Here is a 23,388-nt window from a genome sequence, read left to right as displayed (position 1 = left end):
CTACGGGAAAAACTATTAATTTACACACAAAAAATTAATACCTTTCACTATTTCTTTATTTAACACACTTAACACTAATACACAGTATCTCCTTTCACAATACACGACACAACGCTTCACCTCGTCTTCTGGACAGCGCTGCAGCGACTTCGCCTCGCACCCCGCAAGCCGCGAGCGCTCGTTCACCACGTCCTGCTGGTCCGGGACCAGGAGGGGCTCCTGCTTATCCTCGACCCACACTACTACGCACACACTCACACTCCGTTCCCAATCTCTCACACTGTTATACACTCTTTCGCTCTCTCTCTTTCTCTCTCTCTCTGCTCGACTATACACTCTTTCTCTTACTCTCTCTCTACTCTACTATCTATCTTGACTATCTTAATACACGACAACACGCACGAAAAATGGCGGCCCTCCCATGCACCTCGCGGTCTCTCATAAACCTCGTCTCGTCAACCCAAACTCTCTCTCTCTCTCTCTCACTGTCTACACTACAATCTCTCTCTCGCACGGTCTACGCTACACACTACTTCTCTTTCTCTCTCTAGCCTCACCTCCTAGTCAAAACGTCGGCGAGTCCAACCCGGCGTGATGTCGTCCGGTGTCCTCGAGCGGGTCGTTCGTCCTGCGGCTTCACCCTTTCTCTTCTCTCTCTCTCTCTCAACTCTTCTCTCTCTGCTTCTTCTCTCAGCGGCCGTAGTCCTCGACCTGGAGACCTCGTCGTCCTGGGAGAACACAGCAGCTTCTCGTCTCGCACGTACACTTCTCTCTCTTCTCTCAACACTCAACGCACCTTCTCGAAAACTCTCTCTCTCTCTCAACTCTCGCCACGAAAACCCGTCAAGTCACCGAAGCTCTCACTGCTCGCGCTTAAGCGTGCAGTTCGAGGCTCTACTTCCGACTCACTCACGATCTCTTGCTCAAGCAATGGCCGCCGCCACTGCTGCCGCCACGTATCTCCTCTCGCAGTCACTCTCATACATAGCAGCTGCTATATCTCGGTAGTCGCGTTCGCACTTTCCTTGTCCTTTTCTGCTGGCGTTGCTGTGTCTCTGCATCTCAACTGTTTGTCCGTTGGCGTCCTCGTCCCCTCCTCTCAGCGTGTATACAGCTCCCGAAAAATAAACAGTTCGGAGAAGCGCCAAATTAATGCTCTTTGTATACACGTTTCATCAGCGAGAGCATTTTGGAATATAGAGGCCATTTTGCCTCGTTACAAGATATTTATCGTTCTAATGTAAGAAATAAAAAAAATATAAGAAACATAACATGTAATAAAAAAATTTTTATCTTCTCATTTCATATTCAATATTTGTATATTTAACAACACAAAACATTTATTGATGTTAATTTTTTCATCCACACCCTTGTTAAGAAACTTACTCAGCTACTTCAGGTAAGATGCTGACTTCTAAGCACAAAAAGCTTTTCACCTGGCTGCCAGTATACTTCCGACTACTGCAAAGGTAAATAATACATCATATATACATGGGCGTACGCATGTGTACATTTCATGCGTATAGGTTAATGGTCCCACCCCAAAGCTCGTCTTGGGAACAAGCCGACACTAGAAGAAGAGGAGAGCGCGGATAAGCTCGTGCAACAGCATGGCTGACCCGCGACCTCTCACCTGCACGTGACTTCCTCTCCGCGGCAGCCACCCACTCGGAGGGGGGAGCCCCATACTCTTACGCTACAACTCTCCCCTCTGTGAGCCAGAACCCTCACGCTATATCTTCCCCCTCCAGAAGCCTCATGCTACAGATCTTCCCTAGAGGGAAGGGAGAAGGTAGGTCAGAACTTTCCTAGTATACGTACTGAAGTCTACACAAACTGTAGTCGTTTTAAGATTCTGGAGTCTAACATAAAAAGTCTCATGGTGTATCTTACACTTTTATTCATGCCGATAAACTACATTGGACAAAGGTGGATTTTACCTACACCTCCAAGATAAAATTGAAGACTAAGTTGAACTTCGCCTCTACATCAAAAAGTATTTAACAGTGCCTCTATATGATTTCAAAATTTGTCGAGGATTTCAACGTCAACATTTAGTGGAATTCGTGTTAAATACATGTACAATTTCTTTATAGATTATGTATGTTAAAATTTGAACTTTAGTTTTTACATTTAATTTTTACTTCAGATTTCATCTTTGAGTTTTCAATGTAGTCTCTAACATAATATTGTGTGTGGAAAAATTGCATAATTTCAACATTAAAATTAATAAGGCGAGAAAATGTTGTACTAGGAATTTTCACATAGAGTTCAATGCGTGATTTTTACTTTCGATTCATGTACTAACTACAATATTATTAAACATACGTCTCATTTACAACCCTTTATTTATACAATACTTATTTATACCTAAATACGCGATAGTTGTTCTGGTACGAAGAAAATCTGTACTACAGGGAGCAACTTTAAAAGGCCTTGTCTTACAAGAAAAAGTTTCACCACAAATCACGACTTGCTTTTCACTAGACGAAACTAATAGACCTACAGTTATAGAAAGTAATATTAAATGCTCTTATCTGTGTAATTTACCCAAGAAAAATCAAGATAATTGACACTATAGAGTTAGATTATTTATACTTATAAGTTATATCGGTCCTTTGTGGTCATAAGGATCTTTTGAAATTAATATATGAATAAAATAACTCTGAATTCTAGAGTAAATTATATTACAATTTGCTGTCTGTAACGGGCAGAAGTCGGCGAGCAAGAGTGGTGAGTTAAATACGCGAAGAAAGAGTGTGTGAGTTAAGGTATACCAATGTATACGTAATCGGCAGCTGAGCATCATGATGAGCTGAATGTAGTCAGGCAACGATGAAGAAAATCGGGGGCTCACGACGTATATGTCGACTGTTTGCGTGGATTGGTCCAGGCGACTTGTTGGCGCAAGATGCTCGCGGCCGTCGAGCCACTGTTTGATATTAGAGACCTCGATAGGAGCGTGAAGTTCCGGTTGTACTAACGGTCGAACTAGCGTGCACAGACTAAGATTTTGGGGCCATTTAGGCTGAAAAGTAGTCTCGATGATACGCAAGCAATTAGTTATGGCTGTAGTGTCAACTGTTTCACTTTGAATTTGGTGGTTGCTTCTTCGTTACTGATAGGTCGCGGCGCGCTAACATCGAAGCGTACCAGAAACGGGCGGAATTCACAAAATGAGACGAAGGGAGGAGATGCGAACGCGGCGGCGCGACAATCTCGCGAGAGCAAGGCAGATGTTCACGGGCTGCGAGCAAACAAGGTGGATATGGCGCCCAAACGTTTGTATACAACATTGGTAATAATACAACCATTTTCTTTAACATAACTTTGTGTGTTTCATTGTTTTATTCCGGTGATTCCCGACTCCACCCCATACCGTCATCAACACTGTCAATAAATATTTGTCTAATTATTTCATCAAAAGGTATGATATAAATAAATTAACAATTTTAACTCACCCTAGTTAGAAGGCTCAGATGAATTTTAGAGCTTATGGCACAAAGTTTACAGATTTTTGCAGCTTGTAATTTGATTAATCATTTATTTTAATTGTTTCAATTTTTGAGAATCAATGGATAGTAACACCATTAAAATCACTGTTAGACACTTATTATTAATTCTGATCCACTATGTAAGATCTACTATTTTAAATTTGTTCAATACAATATTACAGAATTAAAATTAGCGACCTTAAAAACCTAAAAGTAATAATTTTGAATGAGATTCAAGAACTTGGTAAATTTTAATCCACTATGTTGGATATGCTATAATTGCAAATTGCGGTAGCAGATTCGTAATCAGCGACCTCAAAAGCCCCTAAGTAACGTTTTTCAATGAGATTTAGGAAATCGATTAATTTTTATCCAACATATTGGATCGGCCATATTGAATTTACTTTTTATTACAATGCATTCATCATAAACAAGCTTCAAATATACCATACATATGACATTGTGCAGGTGTATTAAAAAAAACAAAATTTTCAATTGATAATAACGTTTGATTCAGCAGGAAAATTAACTTTTTTTATAACACATTTTTCTGTGATATAAAATACAGACGCTTTATCATGTTAAATATGTACGAAAACAATGAAAAAAAAGTTCTTTGCTTGGTACAAAAATAAATTCAAATTTTACAACTCAGCCTTTATAACAAAAGTTGTTTTGAGAATAAAGTTTTTCTGTTAAGTACCTTCTCAACGATTTAATCGTCAAAAAATGTTTCTAAATTGACAGAAAATTGTTTTATGCTATCTATTTTTGAACATCACATTTTAAGATAAAACTTTTACTGCAAAACATTTGTTTGTATTGATCAATTTTGTCTACAGTGTTGTTTTAGTGCAGTAAATAACAACGTTTTAAAATAGCTGAAAAACTATTTTGCAGCATTAGAGTTTGTTATTTTTCATTCAAAGGTAAATTATTTATATATCAACTAAGTTGGATATTAAACAGAAATAAAATCAAAATTTTGCTCTGGCACCTCATAGATTAGTCGTGCCTCAGATGCAAGACAAAGTGTTTAGCACGAATTTGGCCACTTGTTTTTTTACTACTGTTTTGAAAATAGAATTTGGTAAGAGTTTTCAAATAGTTATATTCTATTTTCAGACTACTATTTCTCAGTTAGCATTTTTTTTTTTTTTTATAATGATAACAAAGAGGCTCGACGCTCGACGTCTTTTATATTGAGCTACACTTGAACATTTGTGAAATAGTCTAAAAATAAATAGTTGTTTTCTCATCTAAATCAGTCCTCTTTTGTTATTGGGGTAATTATAATTCACTAATTTTATTCAAATTACCCCGAGCTGGTAAAGCTCAGCCACATCAGCCACAATACAGTTTATTATAGTCAATCTGAAACAATCACTTTTCACTACCGAATCATACTCAGAATATCAATTTTTCAATTAGAGTTTAAAATTATGTATAAGTTAAACAATTGTATAGATGCATCCAGAAGTAAAGAAGCCTTAGATTGTCGTTTTTATTCTGGGCTTTGCCTTGGACGACAGTAGTGGAATGATCTTACACTTTCTTGATTTTTCTGGGCTTGAATCTTCACAAAAAAACGTGAAAGAATAGATCCTGACAGAGCTTTTTGCTACTTTACTGGCAGAGCTTTTTTATTCGTGATAGATTGTTTACAATTTTTTGTTTTTCATCCTCAATTACATTGCATGGAATTGAATTATGGTAATAAAATGTATTTAGAATGTATGTATTTTTAATAAGTATGTTGTTAATCCAAGATTTGTATAGTCTTTTTAATGATACAATGCAGCAAATAAAATTTCGCGTAATAAATAGAAGCATTTATGTATTAAAAACGTCAATTTTCAAATGCGACAAAAAAAACAAATATAGAAAGGAAGCGGAAAAAAAGGATACAGAACGTAGAGTTCGTAGCATCTTATAATATTTGAGTGATTAGTATTGTTAGTTGGTTATACCTATCTTTTAAATTGTAAGCATATTAAACTATTCTATGCCGTGATTAAAATGGAGGATGTAGTCAAACATGGTAGTGGAACCGTTTGACGCTGTTGAGGATATGTATTGAATAACAAATAACAAAACTTAAGGTCTTATACTTTTATTTGTCTAACAGTAATGTTTTTAATACTTTAAGTTGGAATGTCAGGAAAATTTGAATACCTAAACCAATTTTAAGATTTATTTGCTGTTAAATATATAGCTTCTACTAATTTTCATTATTAACTGTATGTAATAAATAATTTTTTTATAAAAAATAACATAACTAAAATTATTGGTTTTTTGAATAAGCTGGGCAGAGTTTTTGTGTGCTGGCAAATAAAGAAATAGTTTCGTATAAAAAATTTTTTGGTTAGCCTTTATTAGACACTTGTTATACGCCTATGCGCACGTCTATCCGTAACAACAAAAAAGTAAACAGTAGTTAGCGATGATCTGATGACCAAGATAGACGCTCTAATTAGTAAGCACTACAGGCTACAGGCGTATAAAGACAATAATGGGCCTAACATAGACGTAAGACGACTATAATTTCAATAATCCCACCCAGATAACATTGATACATAAAAATTAAGACAAAAAAGGTATGTTAATATGAAATGAGTCAAAGCAAATCGTACTTAAAAAAATCATACAGACTTTTTTTATCATTAATTAATACAATTCAAATTAAAGAAGTTTTTATTTTATTATCATTTTTCAGTCAGCTGCTAAGTCAGTTCTGTCTCTCTCTTAAAAAAAAAACAAAAATAATAGTAATAGAAAATCAATCGCTGTTAAAATGTAAATATGATTCGATGAAAAAATAATTAAGCCATAAACTTAAAAAAAAAACTGATGTAGGGTCAACTACCCAAGAGATGAATGATTAGGGAGATCTCGGTTTTTCCCTCTATCGCAAATAAATAATATGATATTTTTCACCGAAAAAACATAGTTGCCGTCTTCAAAAAGATGTAAGCTTTAAAATGAAAATAAATCCAAGCATTGGAAAATACCTTACAGTACAAAAAAATTTAAAAAATTTCCTTCAACCCCATTAGATGAACGAAAATTCCAGTAGCTGGACGGTGTACGTCCAGTAAATAAACGATGAACAAAATCATATTTTGACAATTGAAAATCTATTATAATAAATATTACTGTTATAAAAAGATAAAATAGGGACCTTATTGTGTCAATTCCTGTACAAAAATTTACTTATGGATACATAAATTAACAAGTGTATCTATTTGAATATTTAAATTGATTAATTTAAACGGCTCTGTATTAGTATAACATTTTATTTTGTTATTTACTACGTTTAAAGTTTTACTTGACTACTTAACAGAAAGAAAACATTTGTTTTCGCGTTCTTTAGCTATTTCTTTTTTTTCTTTCATTCGTCTTCTTTTAGCTTTGCCTGTTGTTTTTTAATTTCTCTTTCTTCTTTAATTTTCTGCTTTTAAGTTCATTTTCTTCTTTTTTTTATGTTTCTTTCTTAAAGGTTTTTTTTGTTTTTCTAATTCCTTTTTTTCTTTCTCCCTCTTCAATAACGGTTGATAGTTTCTCATTTTGTAGCCTATTAAAACGCAAGGAAGTTGTTGATGTACTTGCCTTTCGGGGAAGTGTTCACACTAGTTACGCTTGCTGGCCATAAAAAGTGTTTATTCCATGTATTGAAAGAATATAAAAAAAAATATTGTAATTTCAGATTATGTAAATAGATCAGAGAAATAATTAATAATTAAATCTAACAAAAGTAAGTACCATCCATACTTCGTTTTTCGTTTAAATTATTAAATAATCATTGTGTCTGAACGTGACTATAATTTTCACATTCTTTTGATACTATTTCAGTGTTCACGTCAGTTACACTTACGAATTAATCCTGACTAGCTTGATTTTTGTGTTCTTCCATGACACTTTCATTCATGCCAATCATATTTTCAACGATCACATCTTTTGCTTTACGTTTCTGTTCATGCATATACAACTCATACACTTTATGCAACTCATTTGTTTGCTTAATATTATATCGATTAATACTAGAATTATTACTGTAGGAATCAGGGTTATATATATCACAGATATCAACAATAGGTATGTCGAGGATATTTAAATCTTTCAGATTAATGTCTTTATCTACGATTACCTGTGTATAATCAGATATTGTCATGTGATAATTCTTTTGAGTGCCAGTCACATTATACAAATCATTAATACTGTCATTTTTGTCCTTATTTAAATGATATTAATTTTCTGACTCATTAGCGAGTACTTCTTGGGATGGGAAGCTATGGAATTGTCAATCGATTGCTATGCATTTTCTACTGCCGATAAGTCTAAATTATCTACACATTTTTCCCATAACAAGTAAACGGAATCATCACATGTGAGGCGTTTCACGCAAAACGTCCCAGGCCCGTCACGCGAGCACTATAAGTCACTGTTTTCAGCTTATTTTCTTGGCCTTATTCCTATCCTAAAAAAATGTTGCAAATAGCATTTTCGATGTATTTTTTAGTCAGCTTTCCGATGGCGTGGTTAGATTCCCGAAAAAATTTCATTTTCACTGAAAAAAAACACAAAATATGCTATATCTCAAAAAAGGCATTTTCAATATTTTTTTTGATAGGCTGGATGGAAATCTGAGGTTTTTTTACATTGAAAACATTATTTTGCACAGTGTACTGTCACTGAAAAATTTGAGTCAAATAATACCCAAGAGTAGACGTTCAGCCGTCTGAACGCACCCCAAAGGCTGGCGCCACGCCGCGCTCCACGTAAGTGAACTAATATTATTAGTTTTGTAACATTTAATTATTTATTGAACAATGAAGTATGCTCACACGGTATTACTTAATATAGTGTAATTAAAATAGAATTTATTGTATAATTAAAATAGAATCTTTGATTTTTTATACGATTTTCAGGTAGAATTAAAAGAACCGTCTGAACATACAGCGTATTTTAGTTCTAAATTCATAATAATTGCCTTGCATATTTTAACTTATTCAACTTGCTGTGAATGGCGTATTTGCTAAAATCATAAACTGACACTTAATATGTAAAACAGGATTTCTTAAATACGCCATTGTATAAGGGCATTTATACTTGATTGTTTTGAAAAAGTCAATCTAACACTTTAAGCAATTGTAACAATCGTTTATTCACGAAAACTAAAAGATGTATTAATCCTTTAAAACTTATCGATCACTTATCTTCTAAGGATTTAATTTCTCTCCCAAATTCAATGAGAAATATTTACCCGTTTGTCCAAGAAAACTAAAAAATCTGCGCAAATTATCGTCGTTTAATTTATAAGCGGAAATTTGATGTAGATAATGATGATGGAAAAAATTGAAATTTGAACGTGGAAATGAGTATCACAAAGCAGCAGTTGTAATTCTCGAAAAAATAAAAAAAAAGTTTTCAGAGTCTACAAAAAAGCAAGAGTAATACAGTTACTAACTCTTGCTCCTGATTTTTGGAGTCGTAATGATTTGATAAGAGAGTTTGGTTGCAGTGAGAGAGAAGTTCGAGCAGCGAGAATATTAGAAGAAAAAAGCGGCGTACTCTCAATACCGCCTAAACGAAAAGGTAATTCTCTTTCAGAACAACTGATAGTTTTAGTTAAGAATTTTTATGAAAGGGACTATTTAAGTCGATTAATGCCAGGTATGAAAGATTTCGTATCTGTCAAGCAGGAAAACGGTGAACGAAAACATGTTCAGAAAAGATTACTGCTTCGAAACATTAATGAAATTTATTGCTTATTTCAAAAAGAGTATAGTGATTATAAAAAAGGGTATACTAAATTTTCACACTTACGACCATTACACTGCATTTTAGCTGGAACTAGCGGTACACATAATGTATGCGTATGCGTACATCATGAAAATTTTAAACCAATTTTTGAAGCTATAGATCTGGAACATTTAACGCAGAATACTGAGCTGCCTTTTAAAAACTATCACGACTGTATTAAAGCAGTAGTGTGCAGTAACTGTATTGAAAAATGTTTCTTAAGCGCAGAGTGTCTAGATTGTCCCAGTATGTCAACGTTACGTCCACATCTTCTAGAATGTTTTGAAAAACATAATATTTTTGAAATTGAATATGAATCGTGGTTTTAAACAGACAGATATACCATTGCTACACATACTTTGAATTTTCATGATTTTGTTGACTTCCTAGAAGAAAAATTATTAAAACTCAAAACTCATGATTATTTTGCTACGAAACAATCACTTTTTATTAATCAACTGAAAAAAGATCTTAAAAGTAGAGAATTTATTGTAACTTGTAATTTTTTGAAAAATTATGCGTTTGTTATACAGAACTCAACCCAATCTTTTCATTGGAACAATAACCAAGCTTCCATTTTTACAGTTGTAATTTATTATAAAGAAAAAGATGAGCTTAAACAAATCGGTATTGCTGTTACTTCCGATGACCTAAATCATGATACAATTGCTGTGTATGAGTATCAAAAAGTTATAATTAATTATTTGAGATCCAAGTTTGTAGTGAAGAAAATTTTTTACATAACTGATGGGGCCAGTCAACATTTCAAAAATAAGAGCAATTTTAGAAACATACTTTTCCTCAAAAAAGATTTCAAAACTGATTGTGAATGGCAATTTTTTGCTACTGCTCATGGAAAGGGAGCGTGTGACGGTATTGGAGCCAACTTGAAGAGAGGTGCAAGACGTGCAAGTTTTTAAGTTTCCTCTAATAACCGAATTTTAACAGCAGAAAACTTGTACGACTGGGCAAAGAATTATTGCAAGGAAATAAAAGTTTTTTATTTGAGTAAAGAGTATTATGAAATATGTAAAACTAAACTTAAATCTTGATTTGATAAAGCAAAATTAATACCAGGTACTTTGCAATTCCATGCTGTCATTCCAATCAATGATAAAACATTGAAATTAAAAAAACAATTTATGAGATAAATTAGTAATATTCATAGTTAATTTAGGCCCAGTGCGGCGGCACCGCGCCGGGTCTCGGCACGCGTTCAGACGGCCGAACGTCTACTCTTTGGTATTGTTTTACTCGAATTTTTGTGCAAAAAGACGTTTTCACTGAAAAAAAAAACCTCAGATTTCCATCTAGCCTATCAAAAAAAATATTAAAAATGCCTTTTTTGAGATATAGCATGTTTTGTGTTTTTTTTCAGTAAAAATGAAATTTTTTCGGAAATCTAACCACACCATCGGAAAGCTGACTGAAAAACACATCGAAAATGCTATTTGCAACATTTATTTAGGACTGTAATAAGGCCAAGAAAATGAGCTGAAAACAGTGACTTATAGCGCTCGCGTAACGGGCCTGGGACGTTTCGCGTGAAACGCCTCATGTATCACTTTTTTGTCTACATTGAATAAATGTTGAATTTTACTTAATCAAGGCATGTTTCGAGAAATTCATTTGTTAAAAACAAATCATCATAAGTTAATAGCAGTCTATGAGTCAACTCAGCTGACCTCGACAAATTGATTGGTTGTCTTCTATGAGATATGCATTAATCATAGTCAATGGCATCTTCGTTTAATGGATACAAACCAAACATTCTAAAGCCATTTTTTATAGATTTATGATTTAGTTGGTCAAAAGCTTTTTAAACAAAGGTGCAAACTTAGCCTTTGTCAGAGATGTTTGCTTTTTCTGTTTGTATTTTAAAACTGTTGCTTTTCATTTACACTTTACTGCCTTAAATATCGATACATTACATGGCTGAATGATGTGTGTATAGTTAAGAAAAAGTGCAACTAAAATAATTGACTTTTTTCTGCAAAAATGACTTAATTCTAATGATAAGTGAGACTTGCGTCCGTCCAGATAATAAATAATAGGAAATGTCACATTATTTTCTACACACTATGTGTAGAACACATTGGCAGTATACTAATAAAAGGTACTTGATACTATATAACCTGATTCTGAGCACCCAACTGTTCAATCCAGTGGAATTAATTTTGACAAATGCGTTGGGATTCTTTTATACGGTAACATAAACATTGGGGGTATAACAGAACCTGTAGTAGAGAAAGAGAACAAAACTGTTATTGATTTCATTGTCATGACTAGCGACATTTCATTAATTTTTTTTCATTTCTTAGTCCAAGTAGACGTCCACTCCAAGGATTCAGTTGATGACTAGTTTCATCTCCGTTCCATGTACTGTTTGGTCGGCCCAGAACGCCTATTAAATTTTCCTCTTCCAAGTAAGTTTTTACTTTTCTGAGCCATGCTTTCAACTTTTTTTCGGTGACAGATGCACGACCTCTCGATAAAACTTCAGCATTCTTTTTTTTTATTTCAGGATGCCTCTTCAAAAATAAATTCAACCTTTTTTCTCTAGATTCATAATTTTTTTTTAATGCAGTCTCTCATCCCTATTCATTCAAGACATTTTGCACAGAAATTTACACTGTATCTGGAGACATGGGAAAGCCAAGCCAAGCCAAGCTTTATCAAGAATCCATTTTTTCAATCGATTTTTCTTAAATTTATGAAAATTTACTTTAAATCTATGAAAAAATGTCGGTTTCGGTGTTGTTGTCTTTTCTGAGACTTTTCCAAAAATGTCTCCAATTCAAACTCTTCGGATGGCATTTTCCAAATTTTCAGCTGAATAATTGTGTAGTTTATACAGTCACTTGGTATCTATCGGCATCTAAAACATAATAAAATTCTGTAGATTCACATATTTATTACTACAGTGTATATAAATAATGTTTTCGAATAGGTACATCATGTACAATGTACGACTATTGCATACAAACAGATACGTTCATCTATTGGATAAAGGTCATGAATTTCAATCCAATAGATGGACGAAGATTACGTAATTACTTTATAGTTTCTAGTACTATAAACTGCATCAGAAAGTGTAAAATCACTTTACAAATCGAATGATCTACAACATACCTTACTAATCTCTTGATAAATTACTCAACTGTCAACAAAAACTCTTACTTTTACATACGCCATCTTACTTGCGACCAGAAAAAAACCTCACTCCAGGAAGACGTCCAACTACTGTATTTTTTGGGCACGAGATAAGAAAAATTTAATTAATGCATGATTTTTAATTTAAACGTTGAAATCTTACATTTTCAATAAGATAGAAAAAGATTTTAATCATTGTTAAAACATTTTTAATATAATTTTATTTCTGAATCGTTCATCTACTGGTTGTTCTTCATATATATGTATTGGGCGATTGACCCTACTATTTCATATTGCCATAGGAATATTATATTAAGTAAAAAAGAGTTGCCTGTACAGTTAGGAAAACATTACAATTTTAATATATTTTTTCATGGATGGTAGCCAAAATAGATATTATTAAAAAATTTTAATAGTTTCATGAAATTATCGTGGTTCTATTTACAGGTCATGTTTTTGACACTATTATCAAACATATTTGGATTAAAAATAATCACATTTAATTGTTGTTTTTCTAAAATCAATTAATGTCGGTGGGTTAAGGATGAATAACTACTTCAAAAACGACCTTTGCTGGAAAATTGGTGCGATGATATAGTAATCTCAGTATAGATATTCCAAACAAATGCCGAGTAACAGAATCAACACACCATTATAATTACAAAAAGACTAGCGGTCCTCCCGTTTCAACTTCGCCCGAAACTCACTTAATGGAACACCGTAGAATGTTGATAAATTATGTAAAATGTTTTCAGTTTAAAATTTTACATCTATTCTTGACACTTCCCAGACTAAAAACCATTTTTTTAAATATATTTACGTTCGAAATCCATGTAGTTTATTTGTTAATTATTATTGCCAATTACCAGAACAACAAAGTCTCGGAGCTTAACCTCTTCATTTTTATTGCCACAGAATAAGAATACATATTATCCTACCTATTTTAAAATCTGGCAAATGTTAGTGATTACTTTCATCAGGGTTATAATGAAAAGCTGATCTCTCGCATAATCTCCTACTTCTATTGCAGGTAGCTTCGATTTTACTTCTACACTACCTAGCGGATCCTACCAAACTAAAGTGAAAAGCTAGCGTATTTTGCAAGACTATGAGCTTATTTATTGCTATTATTGTTAATTTTTTCAAGATAAATACTTTACGAAAACCATCCAGGAAGTGTCAAGTATCAGCATGCAAAATTTCAGTCAGATCGGTTGAGTAGTTTTCGCGGTTAGCGATTACAACGGTTTTAGCGACTTTGCTTCATATATTAGTAAGATTGAAGGTTTTTTCCACGCCATATACATTTAGGAACGATCAAAATTTCATAAGATATGAAATTTCGTGAGATGTGTTATCACTTGACATCAACTATGTGCTGATGTACGTGTCACACATTACTGTAGCATACTATTAACTTTTACTTATTAAAGTCACTCCATAAAAATCATTGCGGAAGCGGCTCAAACAATGTAAAGTAACATTGAAAATATAACCACTCGCCCACTAGCAATCAGAAGTTAAAACCCTCTTTCAGAGCCGTTTTGCGGTTAGTTTTTATAAATTGCACAAGAACTTTTCTATTAAAGTTATCGTTAATTTTAATAGCCTATGACAGCTGTCTCTTTATATAATAGTAAGATAAATACTTATATACATAAGCAAAAAAATCGCATGAAGAAAACGGTAACTCACTAAGATGAGGATACAAAAATTTATAAGCTTAGAAGGTCAGAGACGTAGGTAAATTAAAGCTTACGTTGTTCCACGCTTAGAAAAATGGAACTATTACCTTTCAGTCACGTCAACTGTAGCTAGGCTTAAATTTTTGATTCTTGGTAGCATACCACTACAATTGTTTTCATTTACGCAAAAAAATAAGTGAAATTAAACAGTACTCCAAGCGCATTGTACATTGCATTTCTAACTATGAGTAACAGGTCATTTTTGATTAGGTTAATATTCTACAAGTTTTGTTTTCACTCTAAAATAATGATTCATCTAAATTAGTCATTGCTAAATTCTCAGACAATTTATTAAAAGCTACGCATGAAACAGACGAATTCATTATTTTAATTTGTTTCTTAATAAATGAATTCTTGTTCGAACTCTGAATTTACAATACATCTAACTAAGCTACTGTTGGATTCCAAGTCGATTCAATTATGAGCTAGGTGTTAAGCAGATGAAATAAATATTAAATAAAGAGAAATTAACTCGTTTTACCCTTGATTAATAGCTAGACTCTTTAGCGTAGCGTGTTAATGAATTTAACCACAAACACAGCTCATACTCGCATGAATTTTTTTTTATACATTAGATGCGCAAGCAAGAATGATACACCTATACACAGAGTTAAAAAATCATTCTATGCTTTTGAATTCAGTGCCTTTAATTTGTTTCCTCTCAATAGTCTCATCACGCTATTTATGAGAGATACTTGCTAATAAGCGAAGTGAACCGAACCAGCCATCTTATGTAAATCTTTAAGTAAGTATATTATTAGCGTATAACACTGTTAGACAAACAGTGGCTAACTCTGCTCAAGCTTAAAAGTTCAGTTTACGTTCACCAATCGTACCGTTGACATCGTTAAGTTAGTATCAATTAAAAAGCAATTAAGCCGCGTGTTGATTCGTATTATATTTCTAATACCTTGCAACCCACACTTTCTAATTCTTAGTTGTTAAAGTTTGAAAAAAGAGTAAACAGTATTAATTTTAAATCAACTGTAACATGTGTTTCTTTAATAAGATCTCTTCCTATTCCTATCCAACTCAAAGATTTGAGCACACGAGCATCAATTTTGTATATTTTGTTTCGTTAAGCATTCAGTTAGGTGAATTAGAGGTTACAGACGGACTAATCAAGAAATCAGGACACTCAGTTCTAAAAAAAAAAAAAAAAAGTCATCAACCAACATATTATTTAAAAAGTATACACGACAGTTTAGCGTAGAACAAGAATTATTCTATTAAATGCCTTCTAAAAAAATGAAATAAATAGGAATTGATTCGTTTCGTTCTTGATGAAAAGTGAACTCTTTAGTATGACGTATTAACCATTGAAATCATGAAAGCCATACACAAACACGTCTAATACTTGCATTTAACAGACTTATGTGAAACAGACCGGTCAGATTAGGTCACATGCAGAAGTAAATCTGTAGTAGCAATACCCTAAACTTTTTTTTTACCTTGAGATGTTTTTAAAAGGTCAATATTGAATAAATTCGTTGTATGATGTTGGGGAATCGTTTGTAGAGATCACGATTTTTCACGATACAATGGCTGGTTACATTTTTAAATTGAAAAAAAAAAAAAAAAAAAAAAAAAAAAAAAAACAATATAAGTTCAAATATTTTTAACCATCGATCAAATTAAAAGTAAAAGAAAATAAATAAGTTCATGCAATATTGTTTTCTGCGCAAGGTGTTGCTTGCGAATCATACTGACGAGATTTGAGGACGACGTTCTTGTGAGAATTATAACCTCTCACTTATGGTAGTATCGTAGTGTACAGCAGCTACAGTTTTTTCAATGTTCAAATAATTATTTAAAAAGCAGCGTTGTCTCTGCGTGGTTTTTACGCAAGCAATAGGTAAGCGTTAATGTGTTTGATATTTCTTCGCGATACTATACTTTTGACTAATGCACTTGATTACAGTTATTCGTTATTCTTTTAACAATGATTGATATAATTCTGTAAAAAATATTCATATAAACTGAATGAAAGTATGTGATAAACAGCCACCGTAGAATTAAGTAACAATAATATTAGAATATTAAGCTAAATATAGATTTAATATAATATTTTTTTTGATCATCGTCATATGAGTTTCCTATTGATATTTTAACAAGACTTTCTACATAAAAAAAATAACAAGTATCTCTTTCAGTATTTGCAAACACTACGATCACTATTTTTCAATCGACACTCAGCTTATCCTATTTACATCCGTCGTAACGAAAATAATGTAGATATAAACCATTACTTCGAGCCAAAAACAATTTGTTGCTATGGATTAACGTTAGAATTTTTAAGAAATCTTGTTGTTTTTTTCATGTCAGTTAAAAAGACAAAAAAAAGCCATAACGTGATGTCACATTTTTGCTACTTTGGAATAGCCACCGTGATTGTTCTAACGTTTCACCACCAGATTAAGTCAAAAGAATAAGGAAAAATGGTTATGTTATTACGCTCAGGTAGGGCATTGCTAATAATATTCTATTCCATGCAAGCAGCATTGCGTGGAATAAATCTAATTTGAGAGGTGAGAAACAATGTCAAATTAACGATGTATGGTACAAAAGGCGCATTTTTTAGACAAAAACTACTGGGGAAACCACGTGTGATAATACCATGTAGTTTGCCACGTGGTAAGGTTATGTGGTTTCTTTCAATATAGTAAATCAGTTGCACTGATAGCCTGATGTATTTGAAAAAGTGTAGTACACTTATACATTATTTTACTTATTTTTGATGATACTTCTCTCACTCCCATTATTTCCTTATTCTTTGCTCTTATCGCATTTGCAAAAAAGGCCCATAAATCCACAGAGCCATTTAACTTTTGGAAAGTCTGTTAAAGTCAATCCTTTGAAGCCCTTGGGGAAAACCACACCAGAGAGTCCTTAAAAGAGTCTTTTCTTCCCTTACCGAAAAGTTGTAGAGATAATGACTTAGTTCTCAGACGAGCTAATAACGCTATTACTTAAATACGGATCAGCCCAATAAGTTGCGGAAGGATAAACAGAAGTGTAAATACCTTTGATTTTGTGTAGAAGTACCGGAATCAGCGACACAAGTTCCACTATGGTCTGAGACCAGAAGCAAACTGAACTCTCCGCTGTGGTCCTTGTACCCTTTTATTGGCATTTGTTTCTATAGGGAGCCCGCAAGCCAACTACGGATCACGTAGACGTTGTCCTTGAAAACTATAAAACTAGTCAAGTGTGCGCATTGAAAGATAACCGTTGTGATATTCAACCAGTGTAAGTGTGTGTATGCATCATTATTTGGGTCACGCAAGGCATGTTGTTATGTGATGAGTCATCATGCGGGTCACATGCGCATGTTGTTGTGTGATGAAGCACCATTCAAAACAAGCGTGAGGAGTCTCGGGACCCCTGACAAAAGCTGTTAAATTTATGTAGCAGCGAAGCATTATCCGACATTAATTGTTCTAATAACGTCCATAGATACACACATACATTTACATACCAAAGCATACGCGCGTGCCCACAACTCCACCCATCCACATAGTCACACACATATTTCTGGGACAAATATCTAACAATTTACTGTCAAATATGTAAGTATACATTGTTTGCAAAAAAAAAGTAAATAATAATAATAAAATAAAAAAAATAACAGCTGATAAGAGGAAAACAGAAAGAAATCTGTATAGCACACGTTCAGTAAGGTAAATATCTCTAGTATGAACATAAATTTCATCATACGTGTTTCTTACATTTTTTTTCTTAATTGTGAGCTTGAATAGTAGAAATTACAGTTTTTACTGGTAAGCTATGAATATACCATTATTATTTTAAGTTTTAAGTATGGTTCTTAATTATTGAGTTACTTCGTTTATAAAATTATGATTATGAAAGATTATTCATAAAAACAAAATATATATGATTATAAAACATTGTACCAATTGTTTCAGAATTATGTTCCTATTAATGAAACTTTCTTAAAAACATAAATTCAGTATAATATTTCAAGACAATTAAAGTTTTTTAGTTTCGTATAACACTATTGCATTTGACGGATATAATTTTAACGTTTATTTGTTCATTAGAATCGCATGAATTACTTGTTGAAGTTTGGTACAATAATTAATTTACAGTACTAAAGATAGATTATGTTTAACTTTGGGCCCCTTTATGAAATTATATTTAAAATTGGTCATTTGTCGTATGTACAATGAAACTTTTCTTGTAAATTCATAAAGATTAATAAAATGTACAATTACCACAAATTTTTTATCTAATATGTTGTATAACAAATACATGAGTTTTCATGATCCATGAATAGGGACAAAATCCACGAATAGAAACATTTACCTTATGTGCAGTGAGGAGCAACCTTAGAGAATATATACATGGAGGAAGCATTGTATGCTCCGGCCGTGAGACGAGATGAGAGAGACAAAAGACAAATAGCAGTACAACCTTTCTCTCTCTTACACACCTCTGATTGGTTGGCCCCCTTCCGTATATATAGGTATAGTCGTATCCACGAGTGGCGGTCGTGGGGGAACAGAGCAGATATATGTAACCTAAGCTTTGACGAAAAAGAACTTATACATTACCAGAGAATATAAAATATATCCTCTTTAAGTATAGAAGGCCAAAGCGGAATTCCGAGCAATACACACTAAAACAATAATCTTCCATTACAACATAATTAAAACAACAAAATTTAAATAAAAATTTCCAATTTTAATTAAAGCCCTCATACCTGGTTAAACAGTTCATGTATGGCTAATGACTCAGTTGGAATGTTTGTCTTCGATAGCTGAGCGGTCAAGAATGCTCGATTAGCTTTTGCGCTCTGTGCTTCGAATCTGACCTATGGTTTTTTTTTTTTTTTTCAGGCATACATTTTTATAATACTTGTTTTATTACGTTTCGTTTGTTTATAATTTGTATGTATTTTTATAAATAAATTTATTTTATAAGATTTCACACTTTAATAATAAGATTTAAAAAACTACTCTTGGCTAATGCCAGTAAAATACTAATGCAAAAATGTGTAAATACTTTTTGTATATTATTATTATTACAAGTGTTAATATTATTTGTTTAATTATTTACTGCATTGATCGATACGGATTTATTGGGGTTCTAATATCTAATGTGCCCTTTATCCTGCATGTATCCTATCCTAATGAAAAATACTGCCACCTTCCCGTCGGTTTCCATTGAGTAATGCCAATAAAAAATAAATTATACGACGTATTGCAATAGTATAATATTGAATTTATGCTCGCCTTAGTATTTTGTTGGCATTAGCCAAGAGTAGTTTTTTAAATCTTATTATTTAAGTGTGAAATCTTATAAAATAAATTTATTTATAAAAATACATAAAAATTATAAACAAACGAAATGTAATAAAACAAGTATTATGAAAATGTATACCTGAAAAAAAAAAAAAAAGCATAGGTCAGATTCGAAGCCCAGAGCGCAGAAGCTAATCGAGCATTCTTGACCGCTCAGTTATCGAAGACAAACATTCCAACTGAGTCATTAGCCATACATGAACGGTTTAACCAGGTATGAGGGCTTTAATTAAAATTGAAAATTTTTATTCAAATTTTGTTGTTTTAATTATGTTGTAATGGAAGATTATTGTTTTAGTGTGTATTGCTCAGAATTCCGCTTTGGCCTTCTATACTTAAAGAGGATATATTCTATATCCTCTGGTAATGTATAAGTTTTTTTTGATCAGATCTTAGGATACATATATCTGCTCTTTTCCCCCACGACCGCCACTCGTGGATACGACTATACCTATATATACGGAAGGGGGCCAACCAATCAGAGGCGTGTAAGAGAGAGAAAGGTTGTACTGCTATTTGTCTTTTGTCTCTCTCATCTCGTCTCGCGGTCAGAGCATACAATGCTTCCTCCATGTATATATTCTCTAAGGGAGCAACCACTGCATGTATATATAGTAGTATAGCTGAGCTGAGCTCTGTCTGCTGAGTCTGCTCTCGCGTGGTAGAGCAGACGCTGTACGGCGTCACATACTATTATGCAGACACTACGGATACATTTCCATATGATTGTACGTGCATGCACGCCCTTGACGACGATCAGAATATTTTATTTTAGTATTCCTGCTACGGATTTCTCTCCATGTAGTTAGACTTGTTACCAGTAAGAAAAAGTAATAGCTATACAGTAGCTGTTGCTGTATGCATATGTATACATGTATGCACGCGTCGGCTGAATTATATAGTATAGAGGTCAGCTCGGCAAACTGCTCGCCAGCCAGCAGTATCGGCACTATACTGTACATTTATGGGTACAATTCACAGCCACTGGAGGTAGAAGAAAAACATTGTGATCATGTCGCAAAATTATGTCAGTTTTTACAACGTCACTCCCCAAGCCAAGATCTAGAACGTCCCTGTTGTCTGACGAAAAAAAGGTCATTCTCCCCTTCCCATGACCTTATTAAACCTGATAGGTACCACAACTTTATTTTCTAATATCACTTATTCTGAAAAAACAATTGGCAAAATTATGGCAGGTTTGACGATTTTCGGATAGTAAATAAATTCTACAATAAAGTCTTATCGCAAATGGCACACCTTCGTAAAATTTTTTTACCCCTTATACATTAGTTAACATTGCTACTGGTATAGTATATTGAATACATGGAACTTTACATGTACCAAGAAAAGTCTGCACCTAACATCGGAAAAAAACGACCGTAGAGTGAGATCCCCCACTTCACTGCTCTATTTCTCGCAATATAGGTAGAACTAGCATGAGAAAATGAAAGAATAGACGAGTAAAGGGGGCGAGCCAATGGGGCCAGCCGAAGCAAGCCGAGAGCAAAGGTAAAGCGAGTAAGGAGGAGAGAGAGTGAAAGCTGTTACTGCGCAATAGGTATATCTATACGTGTAAGTAGGTTTGTAAAAAAACTTTGGGCTGACACGCGGGCACCTGTACTGGCCTGAAATTCGGTTATAAATATATGTAATAAATGCTCGCGTAAACAAAACGTACGAACTTGTGTGCATTTGGTGTGCGAGTACTAATTGTGTATAGTAAAGGCAGTATATATGTCTATAGGTATGAACGTAGCTCCCTTGTCTATATGTGGACATGAAAAGTTTGGCAAATACATTACTGAAACCCAAGTACAGACGAGTATAGACTAGGCAGCCAAAGTCCAGCTGCAGTCAAGCACACATACCTATGGGTATGTATGTACACTAAGCAGAAGTGTATTCTTACGTTTAGTGAATATTCGGTGCTTGCTATTTTTTATTGATGAAGTGAAAAAGTAATGAACAATCAGAAAAATAATTTTCAATGCTTATAAAAATTTTAAGAAGCAGAAGAAAATGCTAGTTTATAAAAAGAAGGACGCACCGAAACCACAAAAAAAATTTTTTATTAATTGTACTAGTAACTAATTGCTGTTATTTGTTGAATTACTCTTAAGCTGTTCACATCTGCATGTATTTATTTTTTGTAGCTTACAGAAAAAAAAATTTAATGTTAGGCATTAGAATTTCAGCGATTATTATATTTATTAAACATCTACTATTTGTTTTTTTTTAAACTCACGCGTATCAGTAACGAGAAAATGGCGGCTGCACACCGCTTCATAACCGTTTAAACAAATTTTTACTTTCTTTCTCGGTAAATGTCACGAGAAAATACCACGCTAGCTGCACTGTGCAAGGTAACACTAGAAAAAAAAAGAATTTTTCCACAAGTAACTTGTATTGAATCTGCTCAGATACTACAATTTTTTCAGAAAATAAATGCGTAACTCATTTTCTAATCCAATTCTATAAGAGCTTATATTAAAAATTGAAACTTCAAATAATTTGTTATAATATTTACGTATCAAATAATTTGTTATTTGCAAAAAAAATTGCTTTTGGCATAATCTTATTTTATTGGGCTAGCTACTAGCTACTGACCAGAAGAAATAAACTAAAGAGGGCTATTGTTCCACTTAATTACGCACAGGAATAGACATAGCTACTTTTATTCCTTCATATGCACGGAACATCATCTTGAAATTGATCTAATTTTGGAGGTAAGAAACAAAGTAATATTAACAATACATGAAGAAAAAATCACAAAAAATCGAGTATTTTGTAATTTGCTTCAAACACATTATAAATTTCTTAAACTTATACATTTTAAAAATTTGAATCATTTGAAACCATCTAAATGAAAGGGTCACCCCGGTTAAGAATGGCGAAATGCCACTTTTCAAAAATAAACTTTTTTTTTTTAATAGGATACTAACCCTCAAAAACTAAGGCTCGTCATATTTTTAGACCCAATATCGACTCGCATGTATATTACATTGTCCAAAACGTCTATTTTCGGTTTTTAGTTTTTTTCAACTTCCCTAACCTCAAAAATTATACTGAAAAATATCATGTCGTGTTATTTTTGACCCACTGAATCGATTAAAAATACTTTCTAAACTCAAAAATGTAAATTTCTAACCTAAAAAAATAATTTAAACTTTAAAATCGCTTTATCTTTTTTTCCTTAGAGATGGCAGGTCTAGATCTTGCAAAAAAACGCTTTTTTGGCTCAAAATACATACACATGAATTGTGGCAGATTTTTCCAAGTGATGCGCCATGTCCGAAAACCGATCCTAACCTCCAAAATAGCTGTTTTTCGCATTTATCTTCTTATCTGTACAAGGTGCACCTTTAATTCTTGCAAAAAAAACGATTTTTTGGCTCAAAATACATACCCATGAATTTTGGCAGATTTTTTCAAGTGGTGCGCCATGTCCGAAAACCGATCCTAACCTCTAAAATAGCTGTTTTTCGCATTTATCTTCATATCTGTACAAGGTGAACTTCTAATTTCAACGGAAAACGCTTTTTTAGCTCAAAATACATACCCATGAATTTTGTCAGATTCTTTCAAGTAGTGCGCCATGTCCGAAAACCGATTCTAACCTTTAAGACTGCTTTTTTTCGATTTTATTTTTTTTTTTCCCTCACGAGGTGCATTTCAAATCCTTGCAAAAATGTCTTATCGCCTAAAAAACATTCCCTCGAATTTTATTCGATTTTTCAGTGTATTGTGCAACATCTGAGAATGGATTCCCGTAATGAAAAATCTCAGGTGAGATCTTAGCTGAGTTTTCAGGTCAGAACTAAGGTGAGATCTTATGCCAAAATCTCAGCTGAGATCCATGAAAAAGGAATT

At 33.3% G+C, this 23,388-nt stretch overlaps 1 protein-coding gene and 1 pseudogene across 1 annotated transcript in view; both read right to left on the bottom strand.

The window, feature by feature from the left end:
• The window catches only part of LOC106637006 (CUE domain-containing protein 1), a 158,174-nt gene that overhangs the window by 31,507 nt on the left and 103,279 nt on the right, over nt 1-23,388 (bottom strand). The gene's annotated exons all lie outside the window — the stretch shown is intronic.
• LOC149373261 (uncharacterized) lies at nt 10,470-12,491 on the bottom strand (annotated as a pseudogene).

Source organism: Copidosoma floridanum, unplaced genomic scaffold (genome assembly GCF_036245765.1).
Source record: "Copidosoma floridanum isolate Cflo_tuat_1 unplaced genomic scaffold, Cflo_Japanese_pri ptg000034l, whole genome shotgun sequence".
Classification (NCBI taxonomy): domain Eukaryota; kingdom Metazoa; phylum Arthropoda; class Insecta; order Hymenoptera; family Encyrtidae; genus Copidosoma; species Copidosoma floridanum.
This window is presented reverse-complemented; position numbering and strand designations above follow the sequence as displayed.